The sequence below is a fragment of the Mastigoproctus giganteus genome, chromosome 4, assembly GCF_048544385.1.
Source record: "Mastigoproctus giganteus isolate SK-2022 chromosome 4, ASM4854438v1, whole genome shotgun sequence".
Classification (NCBI taxonomy): domain Eukaryota; kingdom Metazoa; phylum Arthropoda; class Arachnida; order Uropygi; family Thelyphonidae; genus Mastigoproctus; species Mastigoproctus giganteus.
The window spans coordinates 203,484,702-203,505,754 of NC_143578.1; the positions used below are offsets into that span (position 1 = coordinate 203,484,702).

Consider the following 21,053-nt stretch of genomic DNA (forward strand, 5'->3'; position numbering starts at 1 on the left):
TGTTACCTTTTTTTTAAGGTGCTGCAGTTGGATGTGTAGTAAAAGTGCTGTCATCTAGATATATTAGTAGACTGTTGAACATTTCAATTCTTTTCAGGAATGAAAGAATTTTTTACACTTGAATGTTATTACTTAGGAGTTACATAATAGTGTAAGATTCATGTGATGTAAGTGTGGGAAATTCTACTGCTTGGAGAGCATGTTCATAAGCTGGGCAGTCTGCAAGGATGTGGTAAGTAAAGGATCACACATGCAGCAGATGTGATTCTGTATCATCAGCTCAGAGAAGACATGCATTGGTAACATGTGTTCATAGCTGAGATACTGTGACTTCTTGCTGGTTTGCTTTCTGGCTTGAGAGCTAGGGCTGAAGAAGTGCATCTGGCCTTGCCAGCTTAGCTGCCACTGGTGTTTGCAGCTGTTTCATATTATCCTCTTAAAGTATTCATATGACACTTTCTTTTCATTATTAGTTGATATTGAGGCAAACCTAGTTGTCAGCTACTTCACTGTCTGAGATTCCACTATGTCTGAGCAGTCAATCAAAACATACGTATTTCATTTCTTCAACAAGTATAGATATGGTGTCTAATTTTTTTCTAGATGACAGATTGAGAAACTTCAAAAGGGTTTCTCAGTGCATACAACGAACTTAAGGAATCTAAATATAATACCACTTAGGATATTTGTTCATTTTATATTAGCATTATCATTAGTTGAGGTATATGATGCAAGAGAGCAAGTTTATAGAGCATCAGCCAAAAAAAAAAAAAAAAAAAAAACACCATCCCATTTCACCCATCCATACGCTCCAAATGTTTGTTCAGTTCTTCCTTAAATTTATTTAAGCTCTCAACTTCCACAACAGTTGGAAGATTGTTCCAGCAATCAACTACCTGCTGGCTATAAAAGAAAATCTCCACACATTTGTTCTACAACTGTCTTCGCTCAATTTGAATTTATGCCCCCTCAGGTTTGTAATCTGAGCAGGAGGAAGAATCTCATCAGCACTGCACCTGCTCAAACCCAAAGCCTTATACACCTCGATCAGATCACCTCACAGGTGCCTAGTCTCCAGATGGGGCAATTTACAGAACTTTAGCCTTTCTTAGTAAGAGCACCCCCTTTGTTCTTCTTACCAATCTTGTTGCCCTTCTCTGTACTTGTTCTAGCAACTCTACATCCTTCTTAAAATGAGGCCTTCAGACCTGTACGCAGTACTCGAAGTGTGGCCTGACTATTGCCTTATACAAAGGGATTATCATTTCCTTATTCTTGGTAGCAAAATTTGTGTATATCATTGACAAGACCACATGACCTGCGATGGCAGTCTGTCTGCACTGCTCAGAAAACTTCATATCTGACTGCACAATTACCCCCAGATCTTTTTCATTCTCCACTACCCTGAGTGGAGTACCACACGGGTGGTACATTTCTCTGAGGTTACTGCTACCTGTACTTTGCATTTGTCAATGTTAAACTTCAGTTGCCACTTCTCAGCCCATCTACTCAACTTTTCTAGATCCTCTTGCAGAAGCATACTGTCTTTACTGTCATTAACATCCCTGCCAACCCTTGAATCATCTGCAAACTTAGAACATTATCACTGATAAATATACAAAACAACAATAGGTCCAACACTGAACCCTAGGAGACTCCACTAATAACATTAGTCCATGGGGAGCAGTTTCCATTGATTACCACTCTCTCTGTTGTCTCCCACTCAACCATCTCTTTATTCATTGTAGCAACTTGCCCTTAATGCCTTACTGCTCTAATTTGTACAGTAGTTTTCCATGTGCAGCAGTATCAAAAGCTTTCCTGAAATCCAAGTACGGCAGACTCTCAATTTACTTGAATCAGATTAACCGGGACACTTCAAGACTTCAAATAAAAATAAAAAAAATCAACCAAAAATCATAAAATTCAAATAATAACTAGAATAGGTATAGACAGATGTTTTGCAAGTTTTAAATAAGCAAGAAGAAGCAGCATTATAAAGTAGTAATTGGGAGATTATTATCTTGTAACCTGGACAATATAAGAGCAGTGTAGTAAAAGTTCTATTTGATAGAGCAGGATCACACTGTACCACCTCTGAGGATAAAGAAAAGGAAATTAATCATGTCACGTCAGACCTCAGAAAATGCGGATACCCCCAGAGGATCCTGGACAGATATAGTAGAGGAGTGTCTGAACATAGGGAGCCGTTCGTTCCGGCAGCCACCTCACACATCCCCTACTATCTGGGCCTTACTGAGCATCTGACGAGAATTTTACGGGGTTATAAGACATGCTGTGTACAGCTTCCCGGGCGGAGGCTGTGCCCCAGGTGAAAGACCGTATACCAAAAGACCTCAGTAGTGGAGTTGTATACAGAATAGAATGGCCGGATTGTGGGGACTGCTATGTGTAGGAAACAAAACGACGGCTCAGGGATCGTCTGGGGGGGGGGCATTTAAATGCTATAAGAACTGCTGATTATAATAAGTCTGCTGTGGCCGAGCATTTTTGGGAGAAGCAGCATCAAATCTCCCCAGAGGACATGATTATTGTGGACCACGGCATGGGCACTGGGAGCGTAAGTGGCTAGAGGGTTTACAGAGTGGCTCATCCAGTAAGAATACCATGAATACAGACAGAGGTATGCGTATACATCCTATTTTTGAAGCAGTTGTCCTAAGTACGGATGAACGATTTTGTTTGCCACGTACCCGAGCCATTTCTGCTTCCGGTTCTGCCCATGCGCCGAGGGATACCACGTGTAAAGGTACCGTGAGCCTGTTATATAAGGATATGTTGCAGGAAGGTTTTTATCACTGTTGAGGAAGGGAGCTGACTTTCTCGAAAGCTTTTTTAGCGCTTTTATAGTAAATGATTGTATTATAGTTTTAGCATTCTGTAATATACAGCCACCAGTTTATTGTAAATTATATAATTTGTTTTTTGATATTTATTTGTAAAAAACTTTAGTTACAGTAAAATTCATTTAATGGTTGGTGTATGAGTTCACTTATTTCCTAGACATGAATTTTCCCAACCTCAGAGGCCTCTTTCAGGATGAAAAGGTGCATCTGTTAAATCTTTAATGAACCATTATAATGTTGGTGACCAAACCATATGCAACATTGTAATAAAGGGAAGTTATTAGATTTAAAATCAAGATAAAAAAAAAAATAAAGGGAGGTACTGTATTGGACATGCGAGTGAGACATGAGAAAAACTTGAGTGGCAAGTTTTTTTTACCTATCGCCATATTTTTTACGTAGGTTGCTGAACATTTTTGGATACAGAAATCCCAGACTTACGTAACTTTGAACTTACATTATTTATTTTCACTCAATTTTTTTTTTTTTTTTTTAGGATTGTAAAATTTAAAACAGCAAAATAATAATAATAATAAGCAATCAATAACGATGATCACGGCATGCACAAGCAATATATGGAGTAACACGATAGGAATGAAGAGAAGATTCTTAATTTATTTAGGTTTTTTCTTTTATATGACTGAAGATTTCAGTGAAAGGAACACACATTTCACCATAATAACATAAAATCCCACACAATTCCAGCTATCGATATTATCACAAATGCAAAACGATTGAGTTTATTACCCATTTATAATGACTTGCACTAACAGAAAGCCCGATAACCCGAAAAGTGCCAATTGTTTTTTATTGTTTTATGGCGGTGACCTCCAGAAATGTGTTTTAGTGAAATGTGAGCTTGCATGGTGTGATAATAGTGAGTTTTCGCTTTAACCTTGTGAAGTTCTTTACAGAAAATTTCATTTTGACCGTTATAATGGTGCCAACAAAGAGAATAAGTGACAGTACTAGTAAATCTATCAAAAAACTGAAGCAACTGACTCGGATTAGAAAATTAAAATAAGGATGCTTGAAAATGGTCAAACATTAACAAGTATCGGAATTCAGATTTGTCAGGGTCAACGGTGAACACAATAATAAAGGAGAAAGACAGAATACGAGAAGTGGTGAAGCATCGGCACCAATTAAGTCAACTATAATAACCAAGGCTATGAAATATATATCAGTTTTTACTGTACAATAACATGCGTTTTTTTCTTCTTTTTATGTTTTCTTATATGCCACTCCAGCTATTTCACCGCTGTTCCCAGATAAAGTTTTTAATTGAACTAATTAAAAATATGTAAATAATATATCAACTACCTAATTTAAAAATATATAACTATACTTTTTTCTTCATTCTCCTGAGAATATTATGTGATTTTTGTAGTTTTGGCATATCACGGATATAGTATCTATAATTTATTAGTCATCCCCGATTTACGTAAATTTCGACTTATGTAAGAAATCCTGGAATGTATGTCAGGGTCTTACTGTATTTTTGGATTAACCAGGATATTTTTTTTTTACCATCTATCCCGGAAAATTGAGAGTCTACTGTATATGATATTACAATTATTTTTTGCATCCAGTTCCTTTGTGACCACATTATAGTATTCAATCAAATTGGTCAGACAAGATTTCCCTTTAACAAAACAATGAGGTTGTTTGTTTGTTTGTTATTTGGTTTTTAGGAGCATTAGCAACTATGGATGTCATTAGGTGGTCATTCCCTGACCTTTTCGCATCCTCCGTATTTGATGGTCACGGGCTCGAACCCCAGTCTAATCTAGAAGCATGTGCTATGCACTGCTGCTGCTGCCCACCTGGCTACGAAAAGAAAACAATGAGGTGTCTGAATTATTACTGCAGTCTTGTCTAGATGACCCTGCAATGCTTCTTTAACTAGTGACTCCATTATTTTCCCTGGAACAGAAGTTAAACTAACAGGTATGTAATTACTAGTGTGGACTGGGGATACATTTGCATATCTTTGCATCCCTTTGTGAATTAGGGAAACATTTGCATATCCCCAGCCTGCAGGAGTCCTCCACTGAATCCAAGGATGTTCTCATAAACTTTTCCCTTTACCCCTGATTGTAGTTACATCTTGAAGTAAATCCCACATCAGTACACTGATCTCTGCAACCTAGTGGTTTCTTTATATACAAATTCTTAATGATGAATAATCACTGATGATAACCAGATCAAGAGTATTACTCTCTCTGGTTGCCTGTCGAACATGTTGCTGTAGAAAACAATCATCCGATAAATTCACAAGTCTTTCTAGTGTGTGAGTGACCAACCCACAAGTTCCAATCAATATCTGGGAAGTTATATTCCCCCATTATAAGACATTCTGATTTACTGACCCACTCGATTTCCACTCTCATTTTTGTTTCCCAGTGCTTATGTCACACCAACCTGACTCAACATTACACTGTCCACCCAAGTAAACTCTATGCACTTTCTTAGATTTTATGTTTCTTAACTAGCAGCTTAACCCTTCCTCCCATCCTAACCTTTCTGTACAAATTGTACTCCCCAAATACCAATTGTGCACTGCTTATATCTGTGTAATGCCATGTCTCTAATATCCCAACAATACCCACCTTTGATATCGTGACCAGCATTTCAAATTCATCAAATTTATTTACTAAACTCGTAGCACTGGTGTACACGCAAGTATATACACACCTGTTCTTAATCTTGGTTACTCTAGCACATCCCATGTACACCGAAAGGACATAATTCATGGGATACCTGGTTCCTGGGCAATGTGATGCTGTTACCCCCCTCTTACTAGTGGATGAACCCACAGCTTGGCAGGTATAGGTGGTACACTGCATTCCCGTAGACAGTAATACGATGTCAGTATGGATGTCATAAGTTAACAAGTTAACAGACTTTGAAAGACGGATGATAGTGAGTGCCCGAAACATTGGTAACTATCTCAGAGGTGGTACAGAAATTGCACTATCCTCGTTCGACAGTATTAAGGTGTATCTAGAATATGCCATTTCTGGAATAACATCTCATCGTGGACAGCGCTGTGAGTGGAGAAAGGTCGTGGATGAAAGTGGCCGTCGATCTCTGTTTCAGATTGTTTCAGCCAACCAGAGGCGACAGTGGCACAAATCACTGTGGTCTTCAACGAGGGAGGAGCCAGAACTGTCTCCACCAAGAACTATCATGTGATCATTAGCTGCAATAGGTTATGGGAGCTGCTAACCCACCAGAGGCCAACACCACAACACATGACTCAACGCCACAACTAGGCGAAAGAAAATCGGCACTGGACCTCAAATAATTTGTCTCCTGTTCTGATGAGTCCCGTTTCCAGTTAATTTGGGTGGACAGGAGGTTGCATATATCTGGTGGAAACCGTACAAAGCTATGCATCCATCATTTTCAAAAAGGAACTGTTCAGGCAAGTAGACGGTTGATAATAGTCTGGGGCATGTTCAACTGGCACATGTTGGGACCTCTGGTACATCTAGAAGCATCTCTGAACAGTGCAGGTTACGTGTTCACCCTGGCAGATCATCTGCATCCCTTCATGGTCATCGTGCACCCACAGAGCCGTGGTGACTAGAATATGCTTCGAATAGCACTCCGCAGATTTAACCACCGTGGAATGGCCTCCCTGTTCATTGGACATGAACCCCGTGGATCATCTTTGGGATGCTGTGGAAAGGTCAGTTTCAGCTTTGGATCCTCCACCCAGGAATGTGATGAAATTATGGACAGCAGTGCAGCAAGCATGGATGGAAATACTTGTGGAACACTTTCGTGAATTCAATGCCTAGCAGTGTGACTGCCCTTATCCGGGTAAAAGGTGGGCCTACCAGTTACTAGGTAGGTATCCCATGATTTTTGTCCACTCAGTGTATTTACTTGTTCCATGATTAGTTCCAGCCATCCTTGAAATCACCAGCACCTTGCTTTCCAGGCTGCTGCTCACTCTAATAGAAGCAGTCACTCTACTGCTGCTTTTAGTCTGCGAATCTCCCCAAGCTAGCAGTTTTCCGACCCACCTAACACTGCCTGGATAGCATCAGCAAATATTCTTGCACCCTTTCTATTTAACTGAAAGACATGCCTGTAGAAGCAGTCTCTCCTGTTAACAAGCATAGAGCATGCTGAAAAATAATTCTACCCCATGAGCCTTGTGCAATCTCTCCAGGGCCGAATTGATTGACAAGACTCATCACATACTCCCTCCTATCATGTCTGGGCAGAATTGTAGACACTTTTAAATTTAACAGTAACTTGAGACTTTTTTTAAACATTGACCTGCATTTGTTAAGTTAATCTGCAGATCTCCTACTCTTAATGTCATTAGTGCCAACGTGTACAACAACATGACCTGTTCTTCCCTTATCTGCTCTACAATCATCAACTTTTGCCCCTGGCAGACACACCTGGTTCTGTTCCACCTATCCTTTTTGCTTAATATATTCCCAGTCTCCCTGACAATAGAGTTGCCAACAATAACTGGCTGCTGTGCGACCAGAGCATTCTTCCTTGGAGATTGCTGTTGTATTGCCTGATGAACAAGAGTGAGCTGTGCTGTTGAGTTGGGCAGCTGAAAGTTTGATGGGCCCCCCTCATTTTAATTCCTTCGAGGGCATCTACCTTACTGTTCAAACTCTCAGACACCCATCAGAACGCTGAGTTGGTGCCTAATTTCTTGACAATCTTTGCACCTAGCACACATACAAAGATATCCTGCTTGGCTAGATCATGTCCTGTTCCAGAAAGGTCTGCAAACCTTTCACAACTTGCACATTTTTTTAGGGTGTGATGCGTTGTTGAATTGCCCCTTTGGTTCTTACCCAAGCCACAGCACTTCTGCTAATTTGTGCCCTTTCCTTTACTGCTCTAGTCTGGGGCATGATTTCTATTTGAATAAAATTAATTGATTAACAATGAAAATTAATAACATTAAGTTTACTAACTAATTGACAATACTACACTAAGCTAATATATTTCTAGGCGCATTGATAGGTATTACCCTAGTTTCACGTTATACCCTGCACTAAGTTCGGAATATGAATTATGCTATACCGTAACAATTAAAATGTTAAATTAGTTATATCCTTAGCTAAACACAAAAGATATTTGCCCAACGAGTGATTTGGAGTTAAAAGTTAATTATAATCTATAACAAAATTATCCAACTAATGCCAGCATAACTGATTTGAACTTTACAGCTACATATTTACCACAATTAAAAAATCTGAGTTTTCCCTACCACTCATTCTATAACAATTGCAGCAAGATTTGAATGAAACAAAGGTTCTATGTATATTAAGAAGTAACCTACAAAACCTCTAGCTAAATTAAAAATAAAATAACGAGCGTGACTAAGACTATAAAGCTACTTATAGAATACGAATTAATATGACAATTAGGTCAATAAAACAAGAAAGTCATCAAATACTTATTGGTTTCTTGGAGCTGGAAATTCGGTGACTTGTGCTCGGATGTTCCACAGTTAAATTTACTGCTGTTAAATCATCAGTATATATATAGCATTCAGTTGTTTTGTCAATCAAGGAACATTGTTAATAAAAGCATTAAAGGAAGAAATCTGCATACATATACAGAAACAAAAGACAACTTTAATTACGTACATCTCTAGATTTCATAGACACAATTGAATTCTAGCTATGACACTCTGGCTACCCATCATTATTGCTGCATGCTGAAATGAATAGGCTTACAAAATCTGAATACAGCAGACTCTTGTTAATAAAAACTCTGTATATACAAAATACTTGTTTATACGAAGCATATATCATTCGTCTGAGAAAGCGTTTCTATGAAACGCTTATTCATTTATTACAAAATTCAGTTAATATGTATTACAAAGTCCATTTTCATCCTGTGAGAAAGAAATAATATTATTTTGTATGTTTAATACAAACGTCTGAACACAGCTGTAATATTATTGTCTCTATTATTGCCTGTGATGGCCCAGTTCCGTGTCTCTCAAAATACAGCACTCACTTGTTAGAATTTACTTTTATATAAACAAAATTAGTTTATGTAGCTACAAAATAAATGTGCCCTAAAAAGGATTATTAGAGACAGTTGCAATTGTTAAGCTAGGTTCAATGAACCTTTTTGTTAAACACTTTTTTTTTAATGAAAACCCCAAACACGAGAGGTATTAGAACCTATAGTACTTAGTACCATGCTTGGGTTGGAGATTGAGAAGATGAAAGAAGATATTTGTTGACATTAGACTTGAACTTCTGTAGACTGTAATTTTCAGGAAATACATATGAACGAAGGTTGTTCCAGAAAACGGAAGTTGAATGAATAAACGAGGAAGATGAAAAGTTGGTTCTGCGAGTTTGAAGTTGGACAGTAAATGGATGTTGGCAGCACTTGTTCGGACTGTTTTTAAAGAGAGTGAGAATTATAAAAGCCAATTCAGAGGAACAGTGCCCATGGAAATATCTGTAGAAAAGGCATGCTGCAGAAACAGTATGTCGCGAGAGCCCGTTGTTCTTTTTTTTGAAATTTTGTGAGCCCATTGTTGAAACTATCATTTATGTTATGAATGAAATCCTGAATACAATTATTGAGTATTCGGAGCCGAAAGTACGGTGGGGTGAGCGGGGCCCCATTCCCAGCATTTTAATGTTGCAATCGATCCGTTATGTATTTTAAAATTTCTTAATTAATTACAGTCGGACCTCTGTTTAACCAACTTCTTTCTTTATACTGAACTTTTTTAAATTCCTCCTGGTAATTACATTTAAAATAGAGTAGTTTCCATAGAATGAAAATAATTTCCGTGTAATGAACGGATTAGGAGAGACAACTTTGTATGCATTGTTCTGACGTCTGGCTTTTAGGCAATTAGACAGCGCGAATTAAGGGTGAAAGGAATTACCGTTCCACAACATTAGTGGTGTCCGTAAAACTTATGCAGCCACATTCCAAGAAGTTGCGCTAGTCAATATGCTTTCCATAGCCAGTCACAGGATTAAGGAGATTCCCCCACATGGATAATAGCCTCTGGTCAACCTGTGTTGTGGTTCCCTTTTACTCCGACAAACAGGCATATGTTTTTTGGAAAAGTGAGTGATCCACGCCTTCCAGTAAATTTCTCCTGTCTATGATCACCTGTCAGTGACCAAGTAAACAACATATTACTTGATCACAGTAGATGAATATACGTGTGATTCCGACATTTTGCACAGCATTCGAAGAACTAGTGACAGTAGTAATGTGGGGGAGGGGAATTGAAGCAACTAGGATATTATATAAGCTTTACGGAGATGAAATGTTGGCAGATTTTGAAACTTTGCCGAGGCTTTCACTGTGTAGAATATGTTCTAAAATATAATGGCATACAGGCAATAATTAAAAAAAAAAAAAAAAAAAATGTATGCAATCTCCAAAAATCCAGTGCGAATTAAAGATGATTGCTAAAGAACTTTATGTGGAAACTACAAAGATCGGTCGTGCGTTCAGGCTACGAAGAGCAGCTTGCGGATGGTAATTGCAGGTTAAGAGAATTATCCTGAATTGTGAAACATTTTGAATCAGAAGTTAAAATATTCGGCATTGTTAAATCGACTTTTAAATCTGGAATTTCTTAATCGTTTAGCACTAATGATCGACACCCTGCAGGATGCTCTCTTACCTTTCAGAAGCTTTACAGAATCACTATGGCAAAAGCTTATAAATTAATTATTTGAACTATCAATGCTATTGCTAATTTGAAAAATTTTGAAGGAAATTATGAAGCTAAAATTGATAGCATGTTGAAGTGGAAAGAATTTGAAGGAATCAAAATCGAAAGTAAAAAAATTACCTTGTGACAAGTGATTAAATGCATTGTTTTATCCTTAAAGGATAAGTTATTAATGCAACAGAGTGATTTTAAATTAAATAACGAAAATAGCGATACCATTGAAAGAACCTTTGTCTCAGTGGCAAGACGGTGAAAATCAAATTTTGTCGAAGACAGTTTATCTTTAAAATCGAGTGAAATTTCCTTTTCAATTAAGAAAGGCAGAAATATCTTTGAAACCATTGCGATTAGCAGTGCTGAAGCTGAGCGAGCTTTCAGCGTAATGAATAATATTGTGACAATTAAACACGTTGCAGATTATGATGACCATACATCTAAATGGAAAACCATTGCTTCAATTTGATTCGGATCGCTACATCAAATCATTCTTCGGTAATCATCATTCAGCTACTGAGCAAAGCAGAAGATAGACAACAAATATTAATAAAGAAGTAAATTGGCAATTTTCAGAATAAATTTTTCTTGAATTTTTGTGCAATAAATTTTTCTTGAATATTTGTGCAATATTTTTTTCATGTAATCTGTGATTTTTGTGTACCTTTTCTAGAACAGTTTATTTTTTATGTAATATTTGTTTTTATATTGTGGAATGTTTTGTGATAATTCGTTATTTGTAATATGAGAAATATTTTTATGTTATTTTTCATTTGCAATATTAATAGATGGTTAATAAAACCGATATAAAACCGATAGATGGTTTTATGTGAAACATCCTTCACGTTTCTTTTAGATATTTTGATTTGTATATTGATTATGAAATAAGAGCTTTTGTATGGTATTAAGCATTAGCATTAGTAGAGGCATATAATGCAAGAAAGCAAGCTTATGCAGCATCAGCCAAAAAAACAAATTGTAAAAATGTTATTGATCATTCACAAATTTCCATAATTTCGGGAAGACAAGATACAGTGGGTTTATGATAACTAAAGTAAGAGACGTATATTTGCTATTGCAATGTATCTAAATGGCTCTGCACCTAACAACGTATCTAAATGTCAGGGCACCTAACAATGGAATGTTAGGAGCCCCGAACAGCTGCGCATGCAAAAATGAGACACGAAATAAGAAATTGTTGACAAATCTTTGTATTGTTGCAGTCATATCACAAATCCTTGCAATCATACATACTGCAGTAGTAACTGCAGAAGTATGATTGTGATGTCATACTATTCAAAAATTCCAAGAAGTTAGAACTTCAGATATCATACTGGTCACAAAAAATGCATCAAGTGCTATAATCTAATCATACTACTAGTGAGTGCTCCACACAGACTAGTGGTCTGAGCATGGGAAGAGCTGCTGGCAGACGCCTCGGGTGAAGTCACTTCCGTGACTGATCAGATTTACTTGTAGATACCCCCCCCCCCCCAAAGGATATTTCAAATCAAAAAGTTGTCAAAAGTGCGAGCTCATTGTTGAAGTATTCACAGCTCACCACTGAGTATATCTATGAGACAGCGAGTGACGAGACTATGTTAGTCAGTAATTAGCCTAACTGCCCTCTTCTGAATGGAATCTAGAAGCCCGAGAGAGGTTCTGGGGGCACCACCCAAGATGTGGGAACAATATTCCATGGTAGGGCAGATTTGCAATTTGTACAGAGTGAATAGCTGTTTGGAAGAAAAGTAACGTCGAGAGTTTTTTAGATACAGAGAAAGCAATAATATTTGTAATGTGCTTGTGCCAATAGAGATTAGAAATCAGGGTAATCCTAAAAGAAATATATCATTTTTACTAGAAATTGGAGTGTCATCAAAGATAAGCATAGGGGCAGAAGAATCGTTTTGCATGATATAAGACAAAACTGAGTTTTAGAAGGATTGAAATCAACTAAGTTGTCTTTGCTCCACCGGAGAATTACCTGGAGATGGGCATTTAAGGAATTAGTAGTGGATATTCGAGAAGTTGAAGCTGATTCAGCAGGGCAAGGTTTCTCAAAATGGAAAGTGGAATGTAATGTGCTATCATTTGCAAAACTATGGATAGGATTTACAGTCAATGGAAGAAGGTCATTAATATACAAGAGGAAAAGAGTGGGGGAAAGAACTGAACCTTGAGGGACACCACAATTAGTGGAGAAGTTAGAAGACAGAGAACCATCTACCATCACCTCAGTGAGCGATCAGAGAGAAAACTGGAAAATCAATTACAAAAAACAGTTGGCAAACCATAAGATGATAGCTTGTTTAGAAGACCTTTATGCTAAACACGATAGAAAGCCTTTGAGATGTCAAGAGCAACTGCTTGTGTTTCACTGAACTTTTCCATTGAATTTGTCCATAAATGGGTAACATAAGCCAGAATATCACCAGTGGATCGAAACTGACGGAATTCATACTGGCGATCGTTGATCAGACAGATAGTTTCTAGGTAGTTTAAGAGTTGGCGGTTAATTGATTTCTCCATTACTTTAGGAAAAGTAGAAGTAATTGCAAGGGACGATAATTGGATGGGAGGGATTTGTCACCCTATTTAGGAACTGGCTGGATATCAGCAAATTTCCAAGCAGAAGAAAAAACACCTTTGGAATAAGAAAGTAAAAAAAGGCGGCAAAGAACAGGAGTAAGTTTAGGAGCACAGGTTTTGAGAACAAGTGGAGAAATACCATCAGGACCTGGAGCTTTCTTAGCATCAAGATTCGTCAAAATCCTTCTGATATCCTTTTGACGGAAGACCACAAGAGGCATTGAATGCAGCGTGTTGGGAATGGTGGGAGGTGTTTTACCAAGATCATTAATACAAGAGTTGGATGAAAAGTAAAATGCTAGCAGGTCAGCTTTATCCTTGGCTGAAGTGACAACAGAACCATTCGGTTTTGACAGAGGTGGGAGCAGAGATGGGAAAAAGTTGCGGCCAATAGCTTTGGCAAGACAGCAGAATGCTCGGCTACCGTTAGGGCAAGAAGCTACTTTTCTACTCTTAGTCTGTTCAAAATGTTCAAAATGGTTAGGATTGTCTGGTATTTTCGTAAGTAAATGAACAATCTGTGCAAGGTCATTAGTAACTACAAAAGCCTCAGCATCTTGAACAGCTGGGTCGGTGTGACTAGAAAATGGAAGCCAGCTGGAGTTGTGAACATTAAAATCACCAAGGAAAATTATCTCACTGTTAGGGAAGTTGGACTGGAGAAAGTCAAGTTGTAAAGAGAGGAAGTCAAAGAGCTCCAAGTGGAGTTGGGAGAACAGTAGAGACTACAGATGAATTTGACACAATGAGGTAGAGAAATTTTAAGCCAGAGAAGATCGAAAAGAGATTCCAAATTACCAAGTCTCTGACAGAGAATATCGGAATAGACATAACCACCTTTGAGGCGAAAGGAATCATACAGAGAGTAGTTTGGGCAACTGAGATGAGCAGTAGTTGGATCAACCGATAACTGAGATTCTGTCAGAAAAAGTAATGGGGTTTGGCAGATGGCAAGTGGAAATGGACATCGTTGAAATTAGAATTGAGACCACATTTTTTGTGAAATGAACTAGGAAGTGTTTGGGAGGTTTAGATCTTTTCGCAGATAAGCTTACTCATTAGTTTGACAATTCATGGTGTATTCAATAGTAAGAAAAAGTGTGTGTGTGTGGGGGGGGGAGACACTGTATGAAGTAATGAAATTTTTAGATATGGCGTACAGGTCAAGTAGACCCAATTTCAGCAACGTCCGGATGGTCTATGTCAGCCATATCCGCTGGTAAGAATATACCCAGATCCATGACTTAACATAGCCTTGACAATGCCCCCCGCATACACACTACTCGGACTCCCTCTAGTCACTATCTGGCAGAGTAGAGAGTCAAGATTATACACTAGCTGATCCGGAAGCCTCCTAGAGAGTTACCAATAGGTTGGCTCTGGTGTATTAACTAGGGGCCAGCCTGCAAACGCCGTTTTACAGTTGCACCCTCGAAATGTAAGGAAGATTGGATCTCACCCTGATGTTCATCATAACCTCAAAAGTCATCAATCATACTGCATGATGGAAGAGATGGGGAAGGCTTCACCAGAACTTAGCTCTGGAGAATAAACATGGGTTCCACCACTTCAAGCCTCCAATAAGCAAAGTGGTGGTATTGCACCACTTTGCTTACCACATTGCCTGGTAACACAGAGGGACGTCATTCCTCCATGTGGTGTGGGTGCCACACCTTGACCCCTGCTTACATTGGTTCACACCTGGGTGGTCATGCACAATGTGCTTGGGCACTGAGGTTATATCCAGGATTACTAACAGTCCCACCATCGTGAAGGTTCAAGCAGAGGATTTGGCTGACACAGACCATCCGGACTTCACTGAAATTGGGTCCACTTGACTTGAATGTCACCGAAATATCAGTTTCATCAGCGTTGTAGACTCCGAGGTATCAAGTACAGTTTGTCTGGCCTATCTGAGAGAATGTCTGTGACAACCTCAAGGACCATATGATATATTTTGTGCCATTTTTATGAGAGCTGTCTTTTTGTGCAAAACATGAGAAGCATGAAACAAAACTTTGAATGGTACCAACAAATGTGTGCATTAAATTTGCCAATATCAAGTCCAATTTTGCAAGAAAAGGCTCCAGCTCAGCAACACTGAATTAGCAACCTAAAATGTAGCTGTGCATGGCTCCAAAGATTTTAAGGACAGAAATAACTTTGTGTTTTGTGAAATGTTTGTTGCAAGTTGGGATCAGTTGACAAAAAAAAGACTACCGACTGGTTATGTTCTGTAAGGCCCATTCTTGAAAAATATGAGGTAAAGGGTATTTTTAATTGACGAGATGGATTTATTTTATAATTTGCTGCCAAACAAAAAATTTGCTGTTCAAGGGGAGTCTTTTAATAGTGGAAAATTAAGAAAACAAAAGGATCACTGTTCTGTTATGCTGCAATGCAGATGGCAGTACAAAACTACGTCCACTTGTGACTGGAAAATGTTCCAAGCCAAGATGTTTTAAAGAAGTTAACCTACTTCTCTGTAATTATGAGACCAACAGAAATGTTTGGCCTATAGTTAAAATTTTTCATTCTTGGCTATCAAAAGTGGACAGAAGGATGGCTTAAAAAAAAAAAAAAAAAGAGGAACATTTTGATGACTTTTGATTTTTGTACAGTACATTTTGCTGGGACTCCTAAGTTGATAAATACACAACTGTTGTTTTGGCCTCCCAGTACCACAGTTTTATGCAGTCACTGGATCAGAGCATTATTTATAATTTCAAGAGAGCATGTAGGGCCCACCTGTAAGGTACTTGTTCCACAATATAGGAGGGAGCAATTTGCAGCCAAAGTGGAATGTGTATTGGATGCTATCCATAATCTTGTTGTCACTTGAGACAGTATTGCATCAAGTGTAATAAAGGATATTTTTAATCTTGACGAGATTGATTTCTTTTATAATTTGCTGCCAAACAAAAAATCTGCTGTTCAAGAGGAGTCTTTTAATAGTGGAAAATTAAGAAAACAAAGGATCACTGTTCTGTTATGCTGCAATAATCAACTGCTTCAAAAAGAGTGGCTTCGGAGAGAATATTATTGAAAAAAAAAAAAAAAACAATGATCCATCAGAGAAATGTGATAACAACATTGAGGAATGGGGGAATTTAAAGGAGCATACAGAATTTGTTGGCAAATTTCAGGAGTTTGTTAAAGAGAATGATGAAGTTGCTAACTCAGCAATGCCAACACCGGAAGAGCTGCTGAGCATCAAGCAAAATGAAGTTTTTTGTTACCAGTGATGAAAGTGAAGGTGAAGCACACATGTTCTCTTCCAAAAAAAAGATTCTCAAAATGCATTGAACATAATAATAGAGCATATGTTGGCCCGCAGTAACATTAATAATGAAACAGTTGCATTTGATAATGTCTGCACTAATGTCTTGAAAAGAATGTATATAAGATAAAAACTGTACAAACAAATTTGAATTCCTTCTTTGAGTCAGATTAATTTATTAAAAACTTAATTTGCACATCTTTTTTATATTAAGATACTTTATTTTTTATTTCTAATTCTCTCTTTTTTTTTCAAATTTTTTGTTTTGCATTCTTTTTATAATTTGCGATACTAATTACGTTTATACACTATACCAGGGGTGGCGAATCCATGGCATGCGTGCCCAAAGTCGCATGCTTACAAATTTTTTGGGCACGTGGAATTCAGAGCGTCCCAAAATAATTTAAACTTTGAAACAACATCACTTCAAGAATCCACCTTGAGTCGTGACCTTCACACTCCCGTTCTCTCTGCCAGGCATGTAGTGACGTCCCACAATTCAGTAAATAGCTGTATTCATGCAGTGCCTTGTTTGAAGTCAGAGTGGTGAGATGTAGTGACAAAATTGTTTGATTAAATGTCTTGAATATTCGCTTCTGAGGTGCACGCGAGGATAGTTTTTTAAAAGATTTAACCAATTTTGCACATGCACTTAAAAAGAGTCACTACTACTGTACTATACTTTTGTTTCAATTATGTTGCTTCTTTTCTCATAGATTATCTTATAATAAAAGAAAAAAGTGAATAAAATATCTGGTTATTCTTATTATTGTTAGACAAGGCTTTTGTTATGATTATTTCTTATTATTCTTATATATGTACATTTAGCATTACCTGAGGTATATGATGCAAGAAAGCAAGCTTTAGCATTTAGCATTACCTGAGGTATATGATGCAAGACAGCATTAGCAAAAAAACAAAATACCCTTCCCATTAATTTTGACACTTTTGATGAACCTTGTTGCTACAAAACTTGTTATTACAAAACATGAAAATTTATGTGCCTTGAACTTTGTATTAATGAGTTGTACTGTATTAAGGAGTTTACGATTTAATGGAAAGTGTGTGTTTATTCACCTTCTAAAATAACAAAAATGAAATTTCTAGTCATTATTGCAGTCATGAAAAATTCTCCAAAAAATCAATCCGAGACTAACTACAAACAGCGCTGTGCTTTTTTTTTGTACAGCTTGTAACAGCAAGTAAACCAACTGTATATTACTAAATATATAGTTATTACCATTATATTACCATTATAACAGCAAGTAAACTCTGAAATAAGCAGAAGTAAACTTCTGCTCATTCTATTAGAATGAGCAGAAGCCTGAAAAACAAGATGCATGGTATTTCAGAGCCTGCTGCGAGCCATTGCGGTACAAGTAAACACATGGGTTGTGTTAGGGTAGCTAAGAATAGAAACAGGTGCAGGTATACTTGCGTGTACACCAATGCTAGGAGTTTAGTAAATAAATTTGATGAATTTGAGGTATTGCTCAAAACATCAAAGGCAGATATTGTTGGGATATCAGAGACGTGGTGTCACACAGATATAAGGGATGCAGAACTGCAATTTGGGGAGTACAACGTCTACAGAAAGGATAGACAGGATAGGAAGGGGGGAGGGGTTATGCTATTAGTTAAGAAACACATAAAAACCAAGGAAGTGAAGCCAGTCGACATCGCTGGACAGTGCAGTGTTGAGTCAGTTTGGTGTGACAAGCACTGGGAGATCAAAATTGAGAGTAGGAGTGTGCTATAGGCCTAATGACTCTGATGGGTATAATAAGGAACTGTACAGGGAAATAGAGTGGGCCAGTAAATCAGAGAGTCTTATAATGGGAGATTTTAATTTCCCAGATATTGACTGGAATTTGGGGGCTGGTTACTCACACACTAGCAGGGCTTTTGTGGATTTATTGGATGATTGTTTTCTACATCAGCATGTTCGGGAGGCAACTAGAGGGAGTAATAATCTTGATTTGATTATCAGCAGTGATTCTTCATGCATTAAGAATCTGCAGATAAATGAACCACTAGGTGGCAGTGATCACAGTGTGCTGAAGTGGAATTTACTCAAAGAGGTAACTACCATTAGGGGTAAAGGGAAGGGTTATTGCTTCCGTAAAGGCGACTACGATGGACTGAGACAGTATTTAAATTCTATACAGTAGGACCAACTGATGATGTTATCAACAGCAAATTCAAAATGGGAAGCATTCAAAGAACTTATCTTGGAAGCTACTAGGCTTTACATACCAACTAAGAAATATTGTTCAAGGTTTAGGCCAAAATGGATGTCAGATGAACTAATGAGGCATATGGCAGAGAAGAAAAATGCATGGGATACTTACAAATTAACACATGACACAGAAGCCTATGATAGATACAAGTTGATATGCAACCAAGTTACAAAGGAGGTTAGGCACGAAGGCAGATTACGAGAAATCCTTGGCAAGGGATGCAAAGAAAAACAGCAAAGAGTTCTTTACTTATGTAAACTCTAGAAGGAAGGGGATGAATCAGATTGGTCCACTTGATATTGATGGGTCAACTGTTGATGATCCTGCTCAGGTAGCTAACAAACTAAATGAATATTTTGCATCGACATTCACACATGAGGAGTTATTCAGCAAGAGGAATGCTAGAGGTGTATTCAACTCTAGCAGTAAGCTACAGAATCTTGAAATAACTGGGAGTAAAGTGGAGGAGAAACTGTTGAAGATAAACACAAGAAAGGCACCCGGGGTGGATGGGATCTATCCAGTTATATTAAAGGAGGCAGCAAAGGAAGTAAGCAAACCCTTAGCCATAATTATGAGAGCTTCCTTGGACTCAGGGGAGGTACCCATAGACTGGAAATGTGCAAATGTGACCCCAATTCACAAAGGAGGATCAAAGGCTGACACAAGTAATTATAGACCTGTGAGCTTAACTTCTGTTCCAGGAAAATTAATGGAGGCACTGGTTAAAGAAGCACTGCAGGATCATTTAGACAAGACTTCAGTTGTAGCTCAGACACAGCATGATTTTGTTAAGGGGAAGTCTTGCCTGACCAACTTGATTGGATACTATGATGCAGTAACAAAAGAACTGGATGCAGGGAATAACTTTGATATTATATACTTGGATCTTAGAAAGGCTTTTGATACTGTTGCACATGGAAGACTGCTACACAAATTGGAGCAGTGTGACATTGGAGGCAAATTGCTGCTATGGATAAAGGGGTGGTTGAGGGGGAGAAGACAGAGTGGTAATCAATGGACACTGCTCATCATGGACTAATGTTATTAGTGGAGTCCCTCAGGGCTCAGTGTTGGGTCCATTATTGTTTTCTGTATTTATAAATGATATTGATGATGGTATATCAAGCTTAATGTCCAAGTTCGCAGATGATACAAAGGTTGGCAGGGTTGTCAAGGACACTACTGACACTATGCTGCTGCAACAGGATCTGGAAAGGTTGAACAGATGGGCTGAGAGGTGGCAAATGAAGTTTAACATTGACAAATGTAAAGTACTACACATGGGAAACAGCAACCCCAGAGCAACGTATCAACTCTGTGGTACTACACTGACAGTTGTAGAGAATGAAAGGGACTTGGGGGTGGTTGTGCAGGCAGATATGAAGTTCTCTGAACAGTGCAGACAGGCTGCAAGAGTAGCTCATGGAGTATTGTCAATGATATACAGGAATTTTTCCAGCAGGGATAAGGAGGTGATTATTCCATTGTATAAGGCAATGGTCAGGCCACACCTAGAGTACTGTATACAGGTCTGGAGGCCTCATTTCAAGAAGGATGTAGAGCTGCTGGAACGAGTACAGAGAAGGGCAACAAGATTAGTGAATGGAACAAAGGGGGTGCTCTTACGAAGAAAAGCTTAAGTTTTGCAAATTACAGTGTCTGGAGACTAGGCACCAGCGAGGTGATCTGATAGAGGTGTATAAAGCCTTGAATGGTTTAAGCATGCTCAATGCTGATGGGATTCTTCCTCTAGCTCAGAAAAATCACCTGAGAGGGCATAAATTCAAATTGAGGAAAGACAGATGTAGGATAGACGTGCGGAAATTTGCCTTTAGCCAGCGGGTGGTTGGTTGGTGGAACAGACTTCCATCCCTTGTGGTGGAGGTTGATAGCCTAAATAAGTTTAAGGCTCAGCTGGACAGGTATTTTGAACGAACAGAGGGGTGAAGTGGAAGTGGGTTTTTTTTTTTTTTTTTTTTGGCTGATGCTGCATAAGCTTGCTTTCTTGCATCAAATGCCTCTACTAATGCTAATGCTAAATGCTAAACCAACTGTATATTATTAAATTAAATAACACAATTTTATTTACAATATAAGGCAACTTATGATGATAGGACACAATTTGAAAGTAAAATCAATGTACAGATACTATTCTTTCCCTAAGCTCTCTGTGAAATAAGGGTATAAATTCTCAATTAAAATGCATAATGAGAGAATTGAAATCTAATTTCCTTTCTCACCAGCTTTTCGAAGATTCAATCCAGTCATGGCACTTAACTACTACAGATTTCGATAACCTTTTGCACATGGAGATGGAGGAGTTATGCCAATTATATCGCAGTGTTTATTCAATTTGTTGT

At 38.1% G+C, this 21,053-nt stretch overlaps 1 protein-coding gene across 2 annotated transcripts in view; it reads right to left on the reverse strand.

The window, feature by feature from the left end:
• Window positions 1-21,053, reverse strand: part of LOC150087336 (golgin subfamily A member 2-like) — a 436,198-nt gene that overhangs the window by 20,206 nt on the left and 394,939 nt on the right. The window lies entirely within an intron of this gene.